This window comes from Mustela nivalis, assembly GCF_964662115.1.
Source record: "Mustela nivalis genome assembly, chromosome: 13".
NCBI classification, from domain to species: domain Eukaryota; kingdom Metazoa; phylum Chordata; class Mammalia; order Carnivora; family Mustelidae; genus Mustela; species Mustela nivalis.
In genome coordinates, this window is record NC_139032.1 from 31,282,695 (window position 1) to 31,305,057 (window position 22,363).

Consider the following 22,363-nt stretch of genomic DNA (forward strand, 5'->3'; position numbering starts at 1 on the left):
GCACACACACACACACACACACACACATATACCATTATTAAGGTACAGTGAAATTGAATAACTAGCAGATGACAGATTCTTTTCCTTTCTCCCTTTCTCTCTTTTTTCCTTCCTTCCTTCCTTCCTTCCTCTCATTCTCTCTCTCTCTCCCCTCTCCCCCCTTCCTTTCTTATCTCCTCTCCTTCTCTTTATCATTAATATTCCTAGAGCCATGACAATCAATTTGGTTATATGAGATTCCTCAGTCCTTATTTAAACTATTAGCAAGATTCCAAGAGAAAGGTTATCAAAATACTCTTATGTGGTATTATTTCACCTGGTTTATGGCAATTCTGTAAATTTCTAATCCACTAACCTGGAATTTTGCACAATTAATCATTTGTTATGTTCCTAGTTTAACTGAGGTTTCAATCTATAAGTATCTGTATGTCCAAATTTTTACCTTACTTTTATATTTTATTAGATTGGGAGAAGAGGAGCACAGAGAGGTTAGGTCATACAGTTAGGAAGCGGCAGAATTTGAATCTAAACCCGGGCTATGCAACTCTCAAGTTCTTACTCAAATGAGATGTTCACTTACAAGGAAGATGTCTCTGCCCAAAGCCCCAAGAACATCCATTATTCATTCCCCTACAATAAAAAAGAGGGAAGGAAGAAGAAGAAGACATGAAAGAACGTGAGCTCAGGTCAGAGGCCCTGTAGGACCCCTCTTCCTGGAAGGTACATCAGAGTCTGAAAGAACTCTCTGTGGCTCAGGCAGGGTCCACATAGGGGCAGGAATGAAGTAGGGGTATGCAATTAGGCAAAGCCTCTTCAAATACCCCCTGGCAGCATTTTAACAACTAATGTGGGATTTCCCAGCACAGCTTTTGGCACAGACATTCATTCAATGGATTGTTGCTATTATTACTATTACTATTACTACTATTAGCCAGAGCCTTTCTTCTTTCTCCCTATTTTGAAATGGGATTTATGCCATTTCAGTTTTTGAACTTTACTTTTTTGCCTCTCTGGGGTTACCCGAGAGAGGAGAAGAGTTGCTCCAAGGATTGCAGAGGCTCTGGGACCCAGGTCAGATGCAAAGGAAGCAGAAAAGAAAAAGCACAGAACAAGTAATGTTTTGCTTGAAAATTTTTTGCTTGCATATTTGCTTTAAAAAAAAAATCTGGGGTGCCTCTGTGGCTCAGTGGGTTAAGCCTCTGCCTTCAGCTCAGGTCGTGATCTCAGGGTCCTGGGATCGAGTTCTGCATCAGGCTCTCTGCTCTGTGGGGAGCCTGCTTCCCCCTCTCTCTCTGCCTGCCTCTCTGCCTACTTTTGATCTCTCTCTCTGTCAAATAGATTAAAAAAAAAAAAAAACTTAAAAAAAAAAATCTACCACCATCTGGGCCAAAAGTGGCCTTCCAGTGAGAAAGAACTGCTGAAACTAGAGCCCTAATTCTCTTCTCCTGAGCATATATCTCTGGGAAGTCTTAGTTCCAACCTAGAAGATTCACTGGTGAGCTCCCTTGAATGACTCCCTCTGGGACCAGCTGCATTGGAGGTGAAGGTGATTATCCAAGAATTAAATTCAGATGAGAGGCAAGGAGAAACAAGTCATTCATTAACAAGTGGAGAATTATTAGTCTCTCATCTGATGATTTATTTCAAACTGCCTGGTTTAAAAACTTGCATTGCAAAGCACTGATGGCTTAATTTGACCATGGCCTGGGCCTGTGTTTCAGTTAGCCAGCTTTTGACCTTCCCCAAACCTTTGTTCCCATCACCACGTATCTAGTCTGAGTGCCAATTGTTCTGTTCATGTGATAACCAGTTCCAGTTTAGGTGTCAGGTATGTGGGTTAAAATTTGTAACTAAGACTTGTTTTTATCAGGTATGGTAAAGCACAAAGAAATGGAAATGACTGTCATGAAGGAAGATATTGATACAGATCTCTAGAATTAGGAGGCATGATGCATGATGGCACCGAGAATCACATGAGGGAGGACCAGGGTCATTCAGGGATGAAGGCACAAGAGGGGAGAGCATGGCCTGGAGCCTTTATTTATGGCTTTTTAGTAAAGAAACAGGTGGGGTAAGGTAAGTATTCTGAGTAAATTTAGGATTGGCTGGTTCAAATAATTTTGGCAGGCTGAAGACTATAAGGGTAGTCCCTAGTTGTTGGGTACCTGGCTCTGGGGTGATTTAGGGCAGGGGAAATATTGGCTTGGGATGTGATGGTTTTTTAGAGGAGCCAGTTGGGAATATAGTCTCTGTTTTGGTTGATTTGATCAAGGATGCACTTGAAGGGAGTAATTTGCTATCTCTAGCAATTAGCTAGCCCTGGAAGGCCCAGCTTCCCCAGGATCGAGGTCCCAAAGATCAGAGAATCAGGAATACAAAAGTAAGAAATTATAATTAATGCAGTATGGATAACAGCTAGTAGATCCTCCTGGATAACATCACCATAGTCCTTGTTACTTCCAATGTCTGAGCTCAAAACATGGGGTGTTGGCCCTGCACCCCCACTGACAGTGGCCTAGTTACAGTTGCTCACTGTTAATAGTCCCAGAAACCTGGCCACTGGAGCTTCTAGATAAATGGTTACTTGGGCAGAGTCTAACTCTGAGATCTTCTTATCTTCCCATAAGTGCCCTACGCCTTTATTTCCTATTCTTCTAACCTTCTCCTGATGGCTATATCTTTCCAACCTGAGACCCCCTGAGGTCTCTTCCATTCTTAGCCACTAAACCCTGTTAAGGGTGTAGGCAAGAGGCAGCTGGAGTGACAGAGAAGTCTAGGGATTCTTGTTAAGTCCCTGCTTTTGTCTGGGCTTCTGACCTTGGGAAACTTTCATATGTGTACATCTGTACATTGTTCCTTTCTAAAGAAAAGGTTTAGCTTTCCTCAAATCCTCAAAGGGCTTCATAATTCTATGTCAACCAATCTTCAACTAAGCAGGAAAGAACATCCTATGAAAAAAAAGTCTTTTCAATAAATGGTGCTTGGATAATTGGACAACCACATTCAGAAGAATGAAACTGGACCATACTTTTACCCCACACACAAAGACCTCAATGTGAGGCAGGAATCCATCAAAATCCTAGAGGAGAACATAGGCAATAACCTCTTTGACGTTGGGTACAGCAACCTCTCTCAAGACATATCTCTAAAGGCAAGAGAAACAAAAGAAAAAATGAATTTTTGGGACTTCATCAACATAAAAACTTCTGGGGGCACCTGGGTGGCTCACTAGGTTAAGGCTCTGCCTTCAGCTCAGGTCATGATCTCGGGGTCCTGGGATCAGGTCCCGAATCAGGCTCTCTGCTCGGCACAGAGCCTGCTTCCTTCTCTCTCTCTCTCTCTCTCTCTGCCTGCCTCTCTGCCTACTTGTGATCTCTCTCTGTCAAATAAATCTTAAAAAAAAAAGATAAAAACTTCTGCATAGCACAGGAACAGTCAACAAAACTAAGAGGCTACCCACAGAATAGCAGAAGAAATTTGCAAATGACATACCAGATAAAGGGCTGGTATTTAAGATCTATAAAGAGTTTCTCCAACTCAATACCCAAAAACCACATACTCAGTCAAGAAATGGACAGAAGATATGAGCAGACATTTCTCCAAGGAAGACACATAAAGGAATAACAGATACATGAAAAAATGCTCCACATTACTAGCCATCAGGGAGATACAAATCAAAACCACAATGAGATAACACCTTAAACCATTTAGAATGGCAAAATAGAATGGATAGGAAACAGCAAATGTTGGCAAGGATGTGGAGAAAGGGGAATCTTCTTTCACTTTGGTGGGAATGCAAGTTAGTACAGCCACTCTGGAAAACAGTAGGGAAGTTCCTCAAGAAGTTAGAAATAGAAGTACACTATTACCCAGCAATTGCACTATAGGTATTTACCCCAAATATAAAGATGTAGTGAAAAGAAGGCACACATGCACCCTATTGTTCACAGTAGCAATTCCACAAGAGCCACACTGTGGAGAGAGCTGAGATGTCCTTCAACAGACGACTGGATAAAGATATGATTCATATATACAACGGAATACTCAGCCATCAGAATGTATGAATACTTACCATTTGCACTGACACTGATGGAACTGGAGGGTAATTATCCTAGGTGAAATAAGTCAGAGAAAGACAATTATCGTATGGTTTCGCTCATATATGGAAGATAAGAAATAACACAGAGGATCATAGGGGAAGGGAGGAAAAACTGGGAAGAAACCAGAGAGAGAGACAAATCATGAGGGACTCTGGACACCAGGAGACAAATTGAAGGTTACAGAAAGGAGGAAGATGGGGAGATGGGGTAACCGGGTGGTGGGTATTAAGGAGGGCACATGTTGTGATGAGCACTGTGTGTTATACAGAACTAATGAATCATTGAACACTACATTCAAAACTAATGATATACTATATATTGGCTAATATAGTAAATTTTTAAAAAAGAACTGAAAAAAAAAAAAGAGAATGCTCATCTTGTCCTTTGTACTGTGTGCTGAGCCATGTGATTAATATTTGTATGCTCCCCAAAAGTCTGGCAGTGCTTACAGCTAAGAGAGACATAGTTAAAAGTGTTGAGGGTCCACTTTTAATTCTCTAATGTGAAACATGTGTGAAACTGGCTTTTCACTGCATGATTATTTGTAGTATACTATTTGAAAAGAAAGTAAATAATACAAAAAAGAATACTTCTGACTGCATTTACATTAAGATTGTTTTGTAGGAAGCAGAAAAAGCCTCAAAGCATACTGTTCAGGTAAGTGCTTTGTTAATGGCAGTGAGATTTGATTTATGGGAAAATCATAATAACCCGAAAGTCCTGAAAGTGAGCCAGAATGCTTTGTCACCAGACAGGTTTTGGCATCATTATGCTTTCTTTTTTTTCTTTTTCTTTTTTTGTGAATAAAACAATTCCTTTGAAAATTCTTGTGCAGATATACTAAAATGAGTTAACTGTCTGCAACATGATAAGATGTGGAGTATTGCTGAATAAATGAAAAGAGGATGGACATGGTGGTGGGAACAAGGGACTTCCCAAATGTCTGCTCCCAACGGGATTCCTGACAGAGGTCCCGCAGACATTTGAACGCTCAGAATCTCAGTTACGTATAAATTGAATGGATGGAAAAATGTCTCCTAAGATTCCTAAGGATTTAAAAGTCCATCAATCTAATTTCCCACTTTAATAACCATAAATCCTGGCATGTTGCCTGGCGTGTAGATGTTATTTGAAATCTGCTAATTAAATAAAAAGAAAATAAACATAAGTTGAGATTTCAAATTTGAGGAAACTATCATGAGTAAAGGAAAATCTTATTTCCATTTTTATTATGTCCTGATGTTTTTGTATCTAAGACTGTAATATAAGTGAAGTATTATTACTTTTCTTTTAATGCGGTCTCCTTCACTGTTAAAGACAGGTTAAAAGTTAATGTAAATCAGCAAAAGATAAATAATCTAAGAACAGTGAGCAAAAACAAATGGCTAAAAGGCAGAATAGGTAGCTCATAGAAGAATTCACAAAGTAAATAAATATTTAAATATCCACCCAACCTCATTATTAAAGAAATACAGGTAAAATAGTACTAAAATATTTTCTGTTATTTGGCAGTAAAGAGATTGATAACACCCAGTGCTAAGATGTGGAGAAACAGAAACTCTTATACTCCATTGATAGGAGCCTAACTTAAAAAGCATATTCTATAGTTTTCATTCATTTTTAGGAAATAAGTTGCTTTGAGTAATCAGTGATGTGTAAAAGGTTAGTGTAACAATTTACTGGTATAAAAGGTTGAAACAGTGAGGATGTGTCTAAAGATATGTTTATAGGGGAGCCTGGAGGGCTCAGATAGTAAATGGCTGGCTTTGACTCAGGTCGTGTATATCAGGATACTGGAATAGAACTCCATGTTGGGCTTCTTACTCAGTGTGTGTGTGTCGGGGGGTCTACTTCTCCCCTACTCATGCTCTCTCTCTCAAATAAAATCTTTTTTTAAAAAGATATATTTACACATGAAAGTTTCTCTTCACCATCATTTCTTCCACCTGGCTCCCATCTCACTCTTCTTCCTAGATGTAACCCCTGCTAACAATTTGCTGTGTATCCTTCTAATGCTTTTCTATCATATGCATACAAATGTATGTGCATATACCCAAGGATGGTATACTTCTTGTGGAGTGGACTTGTACTACTTTTACAGATCTTCAACTTGATTTTGTCATTAAACAGATATATTTATCTTTTTCTCCATATCCACTTATACAGTGATGACATTCATTTTAATAGCTATATAGTTTGCCTTGGTATGGTTATAGTGATTCTCAGTGGAAGGAGAGCATCTTGCCTCATAGGTATACATGACAATGTCTAGAGACATTTTAGTTACAACTGGAGGGAAAGGGTGCTTCTGGAACCTGGTTTGTAGAGATCAGGGACTCTGCTAAACCTTTTACAATTATAAGACAGGCTCTTGCTGCAAAGAATATTGAGGTCAAAAGTTAATAGTGCTGAGGTCAGAAAATCCTGGGCTATATATAACATAATATTTTCTTTATTTCTAGTTATTTTGATTTCACAAATCACTTATATACATACTTATATCTTTATGCACTCTGTGAAAACCACTGATAGATCTAGATTTTGTGGGTATTTCAGCTTATACAATATTGGTCTTTAGGAATATGTTTCATGGAATTAAATACACAAAGCTGTGGTCTATGCAAGTGAGTGTCCCTGAAACTTCCCAGTAAATCATTTCTCATTCAATTTTTTCTTTTAGAGCGATTCCTAGAGGTGGAACTGCTAGGCCAGTGAGCATGGCCCTATCATAAACTGAATATTTGTGTCCCCACACAGAATTCATATGTTGAAATTTATTTTTTATTATTTTTTAAAAGATTTTATTTATTTGTTTGGCAGGGAGAGAAAGAGATCACAAGTAGGCAGAGAGGCAGGCAGAGAGAGACAGGGGAGCAGGCTCCCTGCTGAGCAGAGAGCCTGATGCGGGGCTTGATCCCAGGACCCTGAGACCATGACCTGAGCTGAAGGCAGAGGCTTAACCCACTGAGTCACCCAGGCGCCCCATATGTTGAAATTAAATCCCCAAATGTGATGATACTTGGAGGTGGGGCTTTTGGGAGGAGAATAGGTCAAGAGGTCATTTGGGAGGTGATTAAGTCATGAAGGTCATTCACTAATCTCCTAAATAGAATTAATGCCTTTATAAGGGAGAGCCCAGAAAATTCCCTTACCCCTTCTGCCATGTGAAGAAAAATGTGAAGGAGAAGGTTATCTATGAGCTATGAAGAGGGGTCTCACCAGACCCCAGAATATGACCATGTTGTCACCCTGAATTTGGACTTCCAGCCTCCAGAACAGTGAGAAATAAATTTCTGTTGTTTATAAGCCTTCCAGTCTACAGTATTTTTGTTATAGTAGCCATGGTGATGAAGATAACCCTTTCTATTCTGGGCAATGACATTGGATTGCTTTCCAAAAAGTCTATCATACTCTTTTATTCTTGTAATAAAAAAAAAATTATTCAGAAGGCATTTTGGTAATATGTATCAACATTTTACCTAGAAAGTTAATGTAGGAATCTCATTCCTCAAAATTAATCCAACAGAAATTATCCTTAAATGGATGTGGATATACGTATGTAATGTAGTCAGAATGGCATTGTAATCATAGCAAATATTTTAAAACCAGTTCAAGACTAATACCAGGACATTGGTTAAAAGAATTATGACATAAATTTACAATATGCTGATATAGAAAGGTTAAATATGCAAACAAGCTTTTAACTAATTGGGGTATGTTTAAAGCCTATAACTTCAGAACATTAATTCTGTGTCTTTACAACTCCAGGGCCTTTGTGTTTCTTTATGGCAAGCTTCAAGCATTCCCTAACAGATGAGAGCTAGGAAGGTAATGATAAAACACAGATTTCATGATATCAGTTTGGTGTTCTATTTGCTACCCAGACCCTTCTTGGTAAGAGACAAATTCAGGCCAGTGGTTTGGCCCACCTACAGGGGTTGAGAGCCACAGGATCAGGATCTTTCTGTTAGAGTAACTGGACTTATTTCTACTACTCTTAAATCTCACTTGGTCATGGTGAATAATCCTGTTAATATACTGTTGGGTCCTATTGGTAAGTATCTTGTGGAGAATTTTGCATCCATTTTTATTAAGGATATTAGTCTGTAATTCTCCTTTTTGGTGGGGTCTCTGTCTGGTTTGGGATCAAGTAATGCTGGCCACATGAACCAAGTCTGGAAGTTTTCCTTCCCTTTCTACTTTTGAAATAACTTCAGAAGAATAGATATTATTTCTTCTTTAAATGTTTGGTAGATTTCCCTTGGGAAGCATCTGGTCCTGGTCTTGTTTTTTGGGAGGTTTTTGATGACTGCTTCAATTTCCTTACTGGTTATGGATTCATTCAGGTTTCCTATTCCCTCCTGTTTCAGTTTTGGTAATTTTTAAGTTTCTAGGGATGCGTCCATTTCTTCCAGATTGCCTAATTTGTTGGCATATAGTTGCTCATCATATATTCTTACAGTTCATTTGCATTTCCTTGATGTTGGTTGTGATCTCTCTTCTTTCATTCATTTTATTTCTTTTAGTCCTTTCTCTTTTCTTTTTGTTAAGTCTGGCTGGCTAGGGATTTGTCAAACTTGTTAATTCTTTCAAAAAATCAACTCCTAGTTTCATTGTTCTGCTCTGTTTTTTGTTTTTTTAATTTCTGTATCACTGATTTCTGCTCTAATCATCATTATTGCTCTTCTTCTGCTGGATTTAGGCTTTATTTGGTGTTTGTTTTCCAGCACCTTTATGTATAGGGTTAGCTTGTGTACTTGAGTCTTTTCTTGTTTCTTGAGAAAGACCTGTATTGCTTTGTACTTCCCTTTAGGCCTGCCTTTGCTGCATTCCAAAGGTTCTGAATTTTTGTGTTTTCATTTTCATTTGCTTCCATTTTTAAAAAATTCTCTTTTAATTTCCTGGTTGATCCATTCTTTCCTTAGTAGGATACTCTTTAAACTCCATGTATTTGTGGTCCTTCCAAATTTTTTCTTGTAGAGAACTTCAAATTTTAACTCATTGTGGTCTGAAAATATGAATGGAATAATATCAATCTTTTGATACCAATTGAGACCCGATTTGTGACACAATTGGATAGACCCTTTTATTACAATATAGTGTCCTTCTCCATCCCTTTCATTTAAAATAAGTTTTTTGAAACTTTTTTTTATTATGTTCAGTTTGCATTCAATTAGCCAACTTATATTACATCATTAGTTTCAGAGGTAGTGTTCAATAACTCACCAGTTGCATACAACACCCAGTGCTCATCACACCAGCCCTCCTTAATGCCCATCATCCAATTATCCCATTCACCACCTCCCTCCAGCAGTGCTCAGTTTGTTTCCTATAGTTAAAGATTCTCTCATGGATTTTCTCCTTCTCTAGTGACTTCTCATTCAGTTTTCACTTTTTCACTCCCTTCCCATATGATCCTCTGTGTTGTCTCTTATAATCCCCATGTAAGTGAACCATATGATAATTACCTTTCTCTGATTGACTTATTTCACTCAGCATAAAACCCCCTATTCCATCTCTGATTAAATAAATGGTAAGTATTCATCCATTCTGATGGCTGAGTAATATTCCATTGTATATAAGAACCACATCTTCTTTATCCATTCATCTGTCAGTAGATAGCTATTTCCACAATTTAGTTGTGGACATTGTTGTTATAAACATTGGTGTTTAGGTGTGCAGTGAAAGCACTACATGTGTAATTTGGGATAAATACCTAGTAGTACAATTGCTAGGTTGTAGGGTAGCTCTATTTATAACTTCTTGAGGAACCTCCATGCTGTTTTCCAGAGTGGCTATACTAGCTTGCATTCCTTCCAACAGTGTAAGAAGATTTTCCTTTTTCCTCATCCTCACCAATATTTGCTTCCTATCTTGTTAATTTTAGCTATTCTGACTGGTGTGAGGTGGTATCTCATTGTGGTTTAGATTTGTATTGATTTGTATTTTCCTGGTGACAAGTGATGTGTAGCATTTTTTTTTTAAATGTGTCAGTTGGCCATTTGTGTGTCTTTTTTTGAAAAATGTCTGTTCATGTATTCTGCCCATTTCTTGACTATGTGTTTTTGGGGTGTTGAGTTTGAGAAGTTCTTTATAGATCTTGGATAATAGCCCTTTATCTGATATGTCATTTGCAAATATCTTCTCCCATTCTGGAGGTTGTCTTTTAGTTTTGTTGACTGTTTCTCTTGTGCAGAAGCTTTTTATCTTGATGAAGTCCCAATATTTCATTTTCTTCTGCTTTTGTTTTCTTTGTCCCTGAGGATATGTCTAGTAAGAAGTTACTATGGCATTTTGGCATACTAAGTTATCTTTAATATTTTTTCTAAAACACAGGTATTGTTTGTATCCATGATAATAATTACATAATATCTCCTGCCTCCATCTAATCCCATCAAGAAAATTTGTTTTTATTGTGTTAGTAGTTCAAAATAACTTCACTTCAAAAATTTGCTGATTTAACACTCCAGAAACTTTTACTGAAGGCTGTTTTTATAAAAACTGCTATTGCTTCTAATTTAGAATTTTTAAAGGAAGAGAATATGCTTTCATTAATTGCCCCTCCTGTGCCAAAAGAAAGTCTTTAAAAAAGTAAGTAGGCATCTTCATAATTATGAAGTTGCTAAGGTAGTATTCAAGATTTTCTATTAAGTCAGTGACTGTAAGGAGATCTACAGCATTAAAAGTGTTGTAGACAGTTACTCAGTGCATCAGGTAGCCTGAGTCCATCCATAATGGCTGTACCCAGTACTGACATCATGTTGTGGGTAAATGTGCACTAGAAAATAAACCAAAGAACCACAATATATCTTATACTTTTGTGAACTGTGTTTTGTGGATAACTTCATTTTCCCAAAAGGCTGATATATTTCAATAATTGACTACATCAGTGTTAATTTTGAGTTGGCAGAGGTAACCTAACCAACTACCATTATGTTTTGGTACTAAGGGATATACCTTTCAATAAAGTCATTGAAATGCAAAAATAAATAAATAAATAAATAATAAGAAGAAGTTACTATGGCTGAGATCACAGATTTGGGGTCTGTGTTCTTTAGGATTTTATAGTTTGCTCCCTCACATTTAGGTCTTTCATCCATTTAGAGCTTATATTTGTGTATGGTGCAAGAGAATGGTCCAGTTTCATTCTTCTGCATGTGGCTGTCCAATTTTCCCAGTACCATTTATCGACAAGACTGTCTTTTTTCCGTTGGATATTCTTCCCTGGTTTGTCAAAGATTAGTTGGCCATAGAGTTGGGGGTCCATTTCTGGGTTCTCTATTCTGTTCTATTGATCTATGTTTCAGTTTTTCTGTCATTACCATACCATCTTCATGATTAGCTCTATAATATATCTTGAAATCTGAAATTGTGATGGCAACAGATTTGGTTGTCTTTTTCACCATTCCCTTGGCTATTAAGAATCTTTTCTGGTTCCATACAAATTTTAGGATTGTTTGCTCCAGCTCTGTGAAAAAATGTCAGTGATATTTTGATAGGGATTGCATTGCAGGAGTACATTGCTCTGAGTTGCATAGACATTTTAACAGTATTTGTTCTTCCAACCCAGGAAAGTGGAATGTTTTCCCTTTCTTTGTATCTTCCTCAATTTCTTTCATAAGTGTTTTCTAGTTTCTAGAGTACTGATTCTTTATCTCTTTGATTAAGTTTATACCTATGTAATCTATGGTTTTTGGTGCAATAATAAATAGGATCAGTTCCTTAATTTCTCTTTCTTCTCCTCATTATTGCTGTATAGAATTGTAACTGATTTCAGTGCATTGATTTTTTTTTTTAATCTGTGCATTGATTTTATACCCTGCCAGTTTTCTGAATTCCTGTATGAGGTCTAGCAGTTTTGGGGTAGAGTCTTTTGGGTTTTCAACATAGAGCATCATGTCATCTATGAAGAGTGAGAGTTTCACTTCCTCCTTGCAAATTTGGTAGAATTTTATTTCTTTTTATTGTTTGATAGTAGAGGCTAGGGCTTCTAGAACTATGTTGAACAACAATGGTGAGAGTGGCTATCCCTGTTGTATTCCTGACCTTAGTGGAAGAGCTCTCAATTTTTCCCCATTGAAAACAATATTCACTGTGGGCTTTTTATAGATGGCTTTTATGATACTGAGATGTGTTCCCTCTATCCCTATACATAGAAGAATTTTACTCAAGAAAAGATGCTCTTTTTTTGTCAGATGCTTTTTCTGCCTCTATTGAGAGAATCATATTGTTTTTGTCTTGTCTTTTATTAATATGGTTTATCACATTGATTTGTGGATGTTGAGCCACTCTTGTAGCCCAGGAATACATCCCATGGTGAATAATCCTGTTAATATACTGTTGTATCCTATTGACTATTATCTTGATGAGAATTTTGGCATCCATGTTCTTTAGGGATATTGGTCTGTAATTATCCTTTTTGGTAGGGTCTTTGTCTAGTTTGGGGATCAAGTAATGCTGGCCTCATAGAATGAGTTTGGAAAGTTTTTATCCTCTTTTATTTTTTGAAACACTTTAAGAAGAATAGGTATTTCTTCTCCTTTTTTTTTTTTTTTTAAGATTTTGTTTATTTATCAGAGAGAGAGGTGGGGAGAGAGTGAGCACAGGCAGACAGAATGGCAGGCAGAGGCAGAGGGAGAAGCAGGCTCCCTGCTGAGCAAGGAGCCCGATGCGGGACTTGATCCCAGGACGCTGGGATCATGACCTGAGCCGAAGGCAGCTAGCTGCTCAACCAACTGAGCCATCCAGGCATCCCTCTTCTCCTTCTTTAAATGTCTGTTAGAATTCCCCTTGGAAGCCATCTGGCCCTGGACTCTTGTTTTTGGGAGGTTTTTGATGACTGCTTCAATTTCCTTGCTGGTTATATGTCTGTTCAGGTTTTCTTTTCCTTCCCATTTCAGTTTTGGTGATTTGTAAGTTTCTAGGAATGCACCCATTTCTTCCAGGTTGCCTAATTTGTTGACATTTAGTTGCTCATAATATATTCTTACAACTGTTTATATTTCCTTGATGTTGGTTGTGATCTTTCCTCTTTCATTCATGATTTTATTTCTTTTGGTCCTTTCTCTTTTCTTTTTGGTAAGTCTGGCTAGGGTTTTATCAGTCTTATTGATTCTTTCAAAGATCCATCTTCTAGTTTCATTGATCTGTTCTACTGCTCATTTCTATTTCATTGATTTCTGCTCTAAACTTTACTATTTCTCTTCTCCTTCTTGGTTTAGGTTCTATTTGCTGTTCTTTCTCCAGCTCCTTTACATGTAAGATTGGTCTGTGTATTTGAGACTTCACTAATTTTTTTCAGAAAGCTTTGTATTGCCTTGTATTTCCCTATCAGGACCAGCTTTGCTGTATCACACACACACACACACACACACAAAAACTGTTTGCACAGTTGTGTTTTCATTTTCGTTTGTTTCCATACATTTTTAAAATTATTCTTTAATTTCCTGGTTGACCCATTCATCCTTTAGTAGCCTGCTCTTTAACCTCCAAGTGTTTGAGTTCCTTTCAAATTTCTTCTTTTGATTGGGTTCAATTTTTAAAGTGCTGTGGTCTGAAAATATGCAGAGAGTAAACCTAATCTTTTGGCACCATTTGAACCCTGATTTTTGACCCCATTTGATATCCATTCTGGAGAATATTCCATGTGCACTTGAGAAGAATGTGTATTATGTTTCTTTAGGATTGAATGCTCTGTATATATCTTTGAAGTCCATCTTGTCCAGTTTGTCATTCAAAGCCTTTGTTTCCTTGTTGGCCTTCTGCTCATATAATCTGTCCATCACCATGAACGGGGTATTAAAGTCCCTTGCATTATAATACTATTATCAGTGTGTTTTTTTAATATTGATATTCATTGGTTGACATAATTGGCTGCTCCCATCTTAGGAGCATAAATATTTACAACGTTAGATCTTCTTGTTGGATAGACCCTTTAAGTATGATACAGTGTCCCTCTTCATCTCTCACTACAGTCTTTGGTTTAAAATCTAATTTGTCTGATATGAGCATTGCTATTCCAGCTTTCTTTTGAGGTCTTTAAGCATGATAAATTGTTCTGCACCCCCTCATTTCAGTCTGGAGCTGTCTTTAGTTCTAAAATGAGTTTCTTATAGACAGCATATGGGTCTTCTTTTTTTATCCAATCTGATACTCTATGTTTTTTGATGGGAGTGTTTAGCTCATTTACATTCAGAGTAACTATTGAAAGGTATGAGTTTAGTGCCATTGTATTACCTATAAAGTCCTTGTTTCCTTAGATTGTCTCTGTTTCTTTCTGGTATGTTACTGTTAAGTCTCTCTGTCCCTTACAGAATCCCCCTCAATATTTCTTGCATGGCTGTTTTAGTGGTCACATATTCTTTCAGTTTCTGTCTGTCCTGGAAGCTCCTTATTACTCCTTCCATTTAAAGACAGCCTTGATGGATAAAGTATATCTTGGCTGCATGTTATTCTCATTTAGTATCCTGAATATATCATGCCAGCCATTTCTTCCTGCCATGTCTGCCAGGTCTCTGTGGTAGGTCTGCTGCAAGTCTGACACTCCTACTATATGGGTTAAAAACCTCTTATCCTGAGCTGTTTTCAGGGTTTTCTCTTTTCTCTGAAATCTGTAAGCTTCACTATTATATGTTGGGTTGTTGATCTATTTTTATTAACTTGGACTTGAATGCCTGTTTCCTTCCTCAGATTAGACAAGTTCTTATATATGGTTTGCTCATATATACCTTCTGTCTTCCTCTCTCTTTATTCTTGCTCTGGGACCCCAATAATTCTCATATTCTTTTACTTTATTGTATCACTGATTCTCAAACTTTTCCCTCATGTCCCTTAGTTGTTTTTCTCTCTTTTTGTCAGCTTCCTTCCTTTCCATCATCTTGTCTTCTATGTCACTGACTCTCTGTGTCATTTACCCTAACTGTTAAAGCATCCAATTTAGATTGAATCTCAGTTAAAACATTTTTAATTTTGAGCTGATTAGATTTTATTTATGCACTGAGAGATTCTCTAGTGTCTTTTATGCTTTTTTCTAGCCAGCACTAGCTAACTTTTTAATTGTTATCCTGAATTCCAGCTCTGATATTTTGCTTATATCCATGTAGATTAGATATGTGGCAGACAATATTATCTCTGGTTCTTTCTTTTATTGTGAATTCCTCTTTCTAGTCATTTTGCCCAGTGATGAATGGATGAAGGGGAGAACAAAATAAAAAATATCAACCACACCCTAAGAAAAATTCACATTAGATAAATCTGAAGAGATAAAAAACCAAAAAAGAAAAGGAAAAGAAAAAAAATAGTAAAAAGAGGAATATAATCTTCCAGGTTGATAAAACAGGGTGATCCATTTGGTCTGGATATATTTTGGTCTGTTTGTTAGAAGACACGAAGTCACAAAATTATAAAAAAGCAAAGTTTATACATGTAGAAAAATAAAGTTGAATGCCATGAAAGGAAGCAGAAAAGGAAGAATACATCTATAAAATGTCAAAGTAAAAGTGAAAGTTAAAAAAAAGTTCAAAACAAAAGGTGATAAAATAAGAAACTATTTGAAAAGGGGGAAAAAAAAGAAAAAGAAAAGGAAAATTTTAAACTAATAGATAAAAGAATCATGAGAGCAAACCTAGAATTCTATATACTGTATTCTCCTAGCCCTGGAGTTTTGCAGTTCTGTGTGTGGAGTTGCACCGCCAGGGAGCCAGGGATCCAGGCTCTGTGTAAACCTCTTGGGGTTGCTCTATGTGGTTTTTATTCCTTGATGGCTTCAGAGGATGGAAATAAAAATGGCTGCACCCCAATCTCCAACCCTGGAGGTGAAATATTATGGTCTCCTCTCTTCAGTTAACCCTCAAGGAAAAGCAGTCTTCATTCCTGGGGTGTGCACCCTATGGATCCTCTTAAGGGTGGTAAGAGGGTTGCCTTGGGCCTGCCACTTGCAGGGCCTCTGCACAGAGAGTGGTGGCCTCCTTGTCTGCACACCCTCACTGCCCCTTTTGGGGGAAGACAAAAGGTCACTGTTTCTGCCCTTTGCATGGCCCTTGTACAGACAGTGATTGCCCAATTTTATTGTGATTTGTGGTTTATAGCCAAGTGAGCTGAGAGCCCATGCCCATGCTCACTGACCTGGGATGGTTTCCCCACTCCAGTGCTTGGGAACTCTGCCAGTTCAGGAATCCCTGTTTTTTCTGTAACCCCAGGGATCCCGAGACCACTTTGTCCCACCTAGGATTCTTCCCTGTTTTGCCACCTGCACACCTTCCAGGTAGGGGTATCTCTCACTGGAGCAGATTTCTAAAAGTTCCAAATTTGTGCTCCAGGGCTATATCACTTTCTGGTGCTATCTTTCAAAGTCTCCCTCCCCCAACCAATTATCTTCTGATATATCCCCTCAGATCCACTTCACTGCACCTCCTACCTTGCAAAAAGTGGTCACTTTTCTATTTGTAGAATTCCAGCAATTCTTTTCTTACACCTCAGGTTGAAATCATAGGTGTTCAGAATGACTTGATTGTTATCTAGCTAAGAGGACCAGATGAAATGAGATCCCCTACTCTTCTGTCATCTTGCCTCCCTTTCCTCCATCTTTTCACTGGAGTATTTAGTCCATTTAGATTCAGAATAATTATTGAAAAATATGAAGTTATTGCCATTTTATCACCTGTAAAGCCACTCTTCTTGTAGATTATTTCTGTTTCTTTCTGGTCTTTGATACTTTTAACCTCTCTCTTCACTCAAAGGATCCTCTTTAATATTTTTTGCAGGGCTGGTGTTGTGTTCACAAATTCCTTTAGTTTTTGTTTGTCTTGAAAACTCATTATCTCTCTTATTGTCAATGACAGCCTTGCTGGATAAGGTATTTTTGGCTGTATATTTTTTCCATTTAGCACACTGAATATATCATGCCAGTCTTTTCTGGCCTGCCAGGTCTCTGTAGACAGGTCTGCTGCCAGGCTTATGCTTTTACCCATGCAGATTAAAACCTCTTGTCCCAAGCTGTTTTCAGGACTTCTCTTTATCTTGAAATTTGAAAGTTTCACTATTATATAGCTAAGTGTTACCTGTTTTTATTGATTTTGAAGGGTGTTCTCTATGCCTCCTGGACTTGAATGCCTTTTCCTTCCCTAGATTAGGGAATTTCTCAGCTATAATTTGTTCAAATCATTTGTTCCTCACTCTTTCTTCATCTTCTGGGACTCCTATTATCCAGATACTATTTTACTTTATGAAATCACTGATTTCTTGTTATGCCCCAATAATGGGTCCATGATTAAAGGAGCTAGACTGATACAAAGCGAAGGTCAAGCAAAGCTTTATTTCATGCCAAGCATCAAGAATCTAACCGAACGTTCGGGGCCACACCTCTTACAAGAGAGGGCGACCCTTCTCTGTTTCACAGACTAGCTTTTAAGGGCAAAGGCCATGTGGTCCAGCCTGGCCACTCACAGGTGGCCAATGAGATTGTAACACACAGGAAACTCCACAGTGATGCTAGGTGACCAATTGAGTTACAATTTACTAGTAGACATTTGAACCAGCCTATTACACCTTGATTGGGATTGGCACCCAAAAGGCAGGGCCCATACTCCTTGGTAACCAGGGAGACAGTATGCATCCCCTCACTGATCGGATGTCTCCACCTGGCCTGACCCACCTTTGTATCTGGGCTTTGTTACCTGAAGCTGGTTTCTGGGGACTTTTCTCCAAGTAAATACCCTGGGGGAAGGGGAGCAGGGACAGTTTCTCAATAGGTCCTTACATTCCCCCCTTTTCTTTGGAGACTAGTGAAATCTTTGACTTTTTAGCCAGTTCTATACCCTCCTTTTTTTTTTTTTAAGATTTTATTTGTAAGAGACAGAGGGAGAGAGAGCAAGAGAGCACAGGCAGACAAAGAGGCAGGTAGAGGCAGAGGGAGAAGCAGGCTCCCTGCCAAGCAAGGAGCCCAATGTGGGACTCGATCCCAGGACCCTGGGATCATGACCTGAGCCGAAGGCAGCTGCTTAACCAACTGAGCCACCCAGGCGTCCCTCTATACCCTCCTTTTAATGGCTGCTAGACTGTTTTAATGATTCCAGTGTGATTTACCCAGAAACAGTATTTCTCTACTAAGGTTATGCAGAGCCCCCCTCCTCCTTTTATCAGAAACAGTAGGTTAAGCCCCCCCTTTTTATTCATAATTGCTTATACCTCCCGCCTATGTCTTAACAACAGGGCCAACAATGAATTTAATGAACTCATTGGTTTTTTTGAGCCTTAGTTTTAGTCCATGATTGGCAGGGTCCATTGGCAGTGGCATCCACCTTTGGGGGGTGTTCTTATCCTCGGCTTATTTGACGTGACTCACATGAATCCAGGTCCTGACGCCGTCTACTTTTATTGCCGTGGGGGTGGTCAGGATGACAGTAAATGGTCCCTTCTAGCAAGGCTCCAAGCCTCCCACTTGGCAGCAGCGCATCCAAACTAAGTCCCTGGGTTGGCGAGGATGTGGCTCCACCTCCGATTCTGTCCCAGTGTGGGCAGTCCGGGTCCCTGTATGGGCTCTTTTAAGACAGACTGTAATGTCTGCAGGGACTGGCGTACAGACTGAGCAGTCATTTCTGCTATAGCAACCTCTTTCTCTTTTCCCTCTTCCCATTCTAGTTCTTTCCAAATTTACCGCCTGACATTGAACACATCTATCAATCATATCTTGAGCCATATGCCCTGATTTAGAAACCTAGAACTGCTTGCCCATAAGCTCTTTAAATTTGCGTGTCCCCAAATGAGTGCCCTGATATATTTGGATTACTAATTTTCTTCTAGTCTTAGTCGAATCTCCTTTATAGTCTAATTTAGTCCACTCTACCATACTGAGTCCTCCCTTAGTCAGCTCATAGAGGTCGCGCCACCTCCACAAACCGTGGTATCCACAGCCTGCAGTAGCCCAAAGTCCCAAGAAACTCCCTCATGGAGACCAAAGCCTAAGTAAGTGGTGTGGCTCTTACAAAGCTGTGTTTTCATTGCTGACACGCAATATCTTTTTCCTGCAGAGTCTGTAAGAGAGCTCTCATCCCCTGCAAGCAAGACTTATAGTCCTCAGCGACTATTTCTACTATTCCCACTAACTCAGTCAGATTCTTCCTTTCAAAATTTGCAATTTTCTGAAGTTTCTTCCTTATATCTAGGGCTGACTGACTGGAAAAGGCAGAATCACCTGTACGAGTTATTGTCCAACTTTTCTGAAGTTTACCTTAAGTTGTCTAGCTTAGGTAAACAAACATTTAATAACAATCTAATCTAGAATTTAACACCCATAAAGCCATGTTATTAAAACATAATTTTTCTCTCTAAAATAACCCTCATTTTCAGAGGTAGCCAAATCAGGACTAACTCGTTTGAAAAGCAAGTCCAGTTTTAACAAACTTGGCCTAATTGTTTACATAAGCTCAACAAGAACAGTAAGTAATCATATAGATCTTTTAGAGTCTGCTTTGCTGGAACTTTTTATAAGGAATCTCTAGGTTGAACTTTTAGTAGCCTCTCCGGGCCAGAAGCCAAGCCACGTACTTGCCATCAGACATGCCTGCAATACCTGTCGATTTTGGCAAATTCCTCTTCCTCAGGTACTTGAGCATCTTGAGGCTCCTTCTCCTACCAGGGAGTCACATTCTTTACTCCCCTGGTGAGGCTGCTGGGAACTCTGTAAGCAAGGTATCACGCCAACAGTTCCAAAGGGCTTTACAGCTCCAGGTTTTGTAAAGTCAACCTTAGTTCCTTTAAGCTGGTCATATCTGAGCCGTTTCAAATATGATGTTCCAGTCAAAGCCTTGGTAAAATAACCAGTGTCCAATGCTGTCCTGTTACAAGGAGAACAGATTCTTATACAACTTATGCAAATGACTGATTGTCAAGGAAGAACTTATTGAGCCCTTTTGGTGTCAGAGTGATGAGGGAGCAGAAGGCTGGCTGAGGACAAAGCAAAAGCTGGCGCCTTGCACCCCCTCTTCACTCGCTCCCCTCCATATGTGTAGCATTCCTCAGGCACCCCTGACTGCCATAAAACGATAAATAGTTAACTTGCAGGGATCGCAATCCTGCAGAACAGGAATCTCCCTTGCTCTACAGATGTCCTAGAGACCTAAACAGGGAGGTTACCTTATCAATAACACAAATTTCCAGAGGCAAATAACTCTCAGTTCCTGAAGCCCTAATGTCTCCCTCCTCACCATAAACTGGAGGAGGCTGAGGTAGAAGGGAATGTAAATGATAGCAGGATCATAATACCCCACCAAGAATCTCCCAACTATCTTGATGTTAATGCCTGACCTAAAGACGACATTGATCAGGCCATAAGGGCAAGGCCTACCCCCCCCCCCCCCCCCCGCCGCACCTTGTAGGCCCTCCCTAGCATGTGAAAACTCTGTTGAAATCTCCCATCCCTTCACCATCCCCCCAAACGCAAGGTATATAACATGCCTACCCTCACAACCCGGGGCAGCAGTTCTTCCTGCCCACGGGTCCTGTCCCCGTGCTTTAATAAACCACCATTTTGCACCAAAGATGTCTTAAGAATTCTTTCTTTAGTCATCAGCTCCGAACCTCACCCCACTGAACCTGACTTAGGTTCTGGGACTTCATCATTTTTGGCGAGCCAGCCAGGAGATTTGTGAGTCTTTACATTTGGACTCTGAGCTTCGGTGCAAAATTGGTGAGTACTTTCTCTCTTTTTCCTTTACTCTCATTTCAGGGCTTTTCAAGGAGTATGGTCTTATTGGAACACTTGCATGTCAATTGCTCAGGCTGTAATCCTCTAGCCCGTGGCTACTCCACGGGGAGGAGAGCGCCTGCCTTTTGGCTGTAAGCTAGTACCCTGGCCGGAATGGCAATAAGACCCAGAAACTTGATGGCCTCTCTTTATTCCTGTTCTTATAGAAAGTTGTCTCTCTTGGGCATGGGACAGCCACCTAAGTGACCAGGACGGCTGCCAATCTTAAAACTCCCGTGTGAGGTTTCCTCCTGATTGATCTAATGTGATCCCCTCCACATGCCCGGTCTAGCCACTTCTGGCCGTGAGACCTCCACTGGGAGCCGGCCGAAACCAGTACCCGATTGACTTAAAACGCAACCGGGGACTGTTTCCTAGGGAAGTTGGCTGTAAGGACCACATGTGTTGGAATGTCGCATAGACCATGATGGATTTCAATCTTTACTGTTTCTCGTCAGTGTCTTCTGCAAACCGCCTAAAGCTATGAAATTGGGTAATTTCCCCTTGCCAAACTTTTCTAATATTTCCATGGGTTAATATGGCAAAACAGTATGCAGTCTTCAGGATAGACAATGGCTTTCCTAGTCCATTCACCAGGCACCCATCTGTAGCCTAGGATGCGATGGGGAAGTGGAGGGACGCCGACACCCCTCCAGGGCCTCTTACAGCAGAAATGCCTTCCTAGGGAAGGCATGATGGTGATCAATAGCGTATCTTGAGGGACGCCTCTGGTCGCTTTTGACACCTGAAACCTCTGACATACCCTGTGAGGGACGCCACACAGGAGTTGGGGGAATTTATGGTAATGGACCTTCCTTACTTTCTAGGAACATGGGATCCTCCTCTTCTGTACCCAAGGACTCTCCCTTGGGATGCCTCTTAGCCCACTGGAATCAATTCAAACTGCAAGTTTTAAGAAAGGAGAAGATGATCTTCTTCTGTAATACGGAATGGCCTCAGTACTCCTTAGGAAACGGAGAAAAGTGGCCCATAAATGGGACCCCTCCAGGGCCTTTGAAGGCATGATGGTGATCAATAGCGTATCTTGAGGGACCCCTCCGGTCGCTTTTGACACCTAAAACCTCTGACATACCCTGTGTGGGACACCACCCAGGAGTCGGGGGATTTGGTAATGGACCTTCATTACTTTTCTGGAAGCATGGCCTCAGTAGGCTTCTTCCGTTCCCAAGGACTCTACCTTGGGGTGCCTTTTAACCCACTGGAAATAATTTGGATTGCAAAACTTAGGAAAGGACTGAGCTCCTGTAACACTGCATGGCCTCAGTGGGATCTATCAGTTAGATCTCTGCAGGAAACAGGGAAAATGGACCTAGGGTGCCTGAATTGCTCATACCTAGGCCTTCATTGCTCTACACCAGGACCCCAGACTAAGGGGCTTTTGTGTTATGTGTTTGCCCAAATGAGTCAGCTAGTAAACTTTCTCCTGACATATTGGATGGTAATTACATAAATAAGCCTTCTTCTAGTAAACCCAGGTTGCTGGGCCATCCCTAGCAAAGGG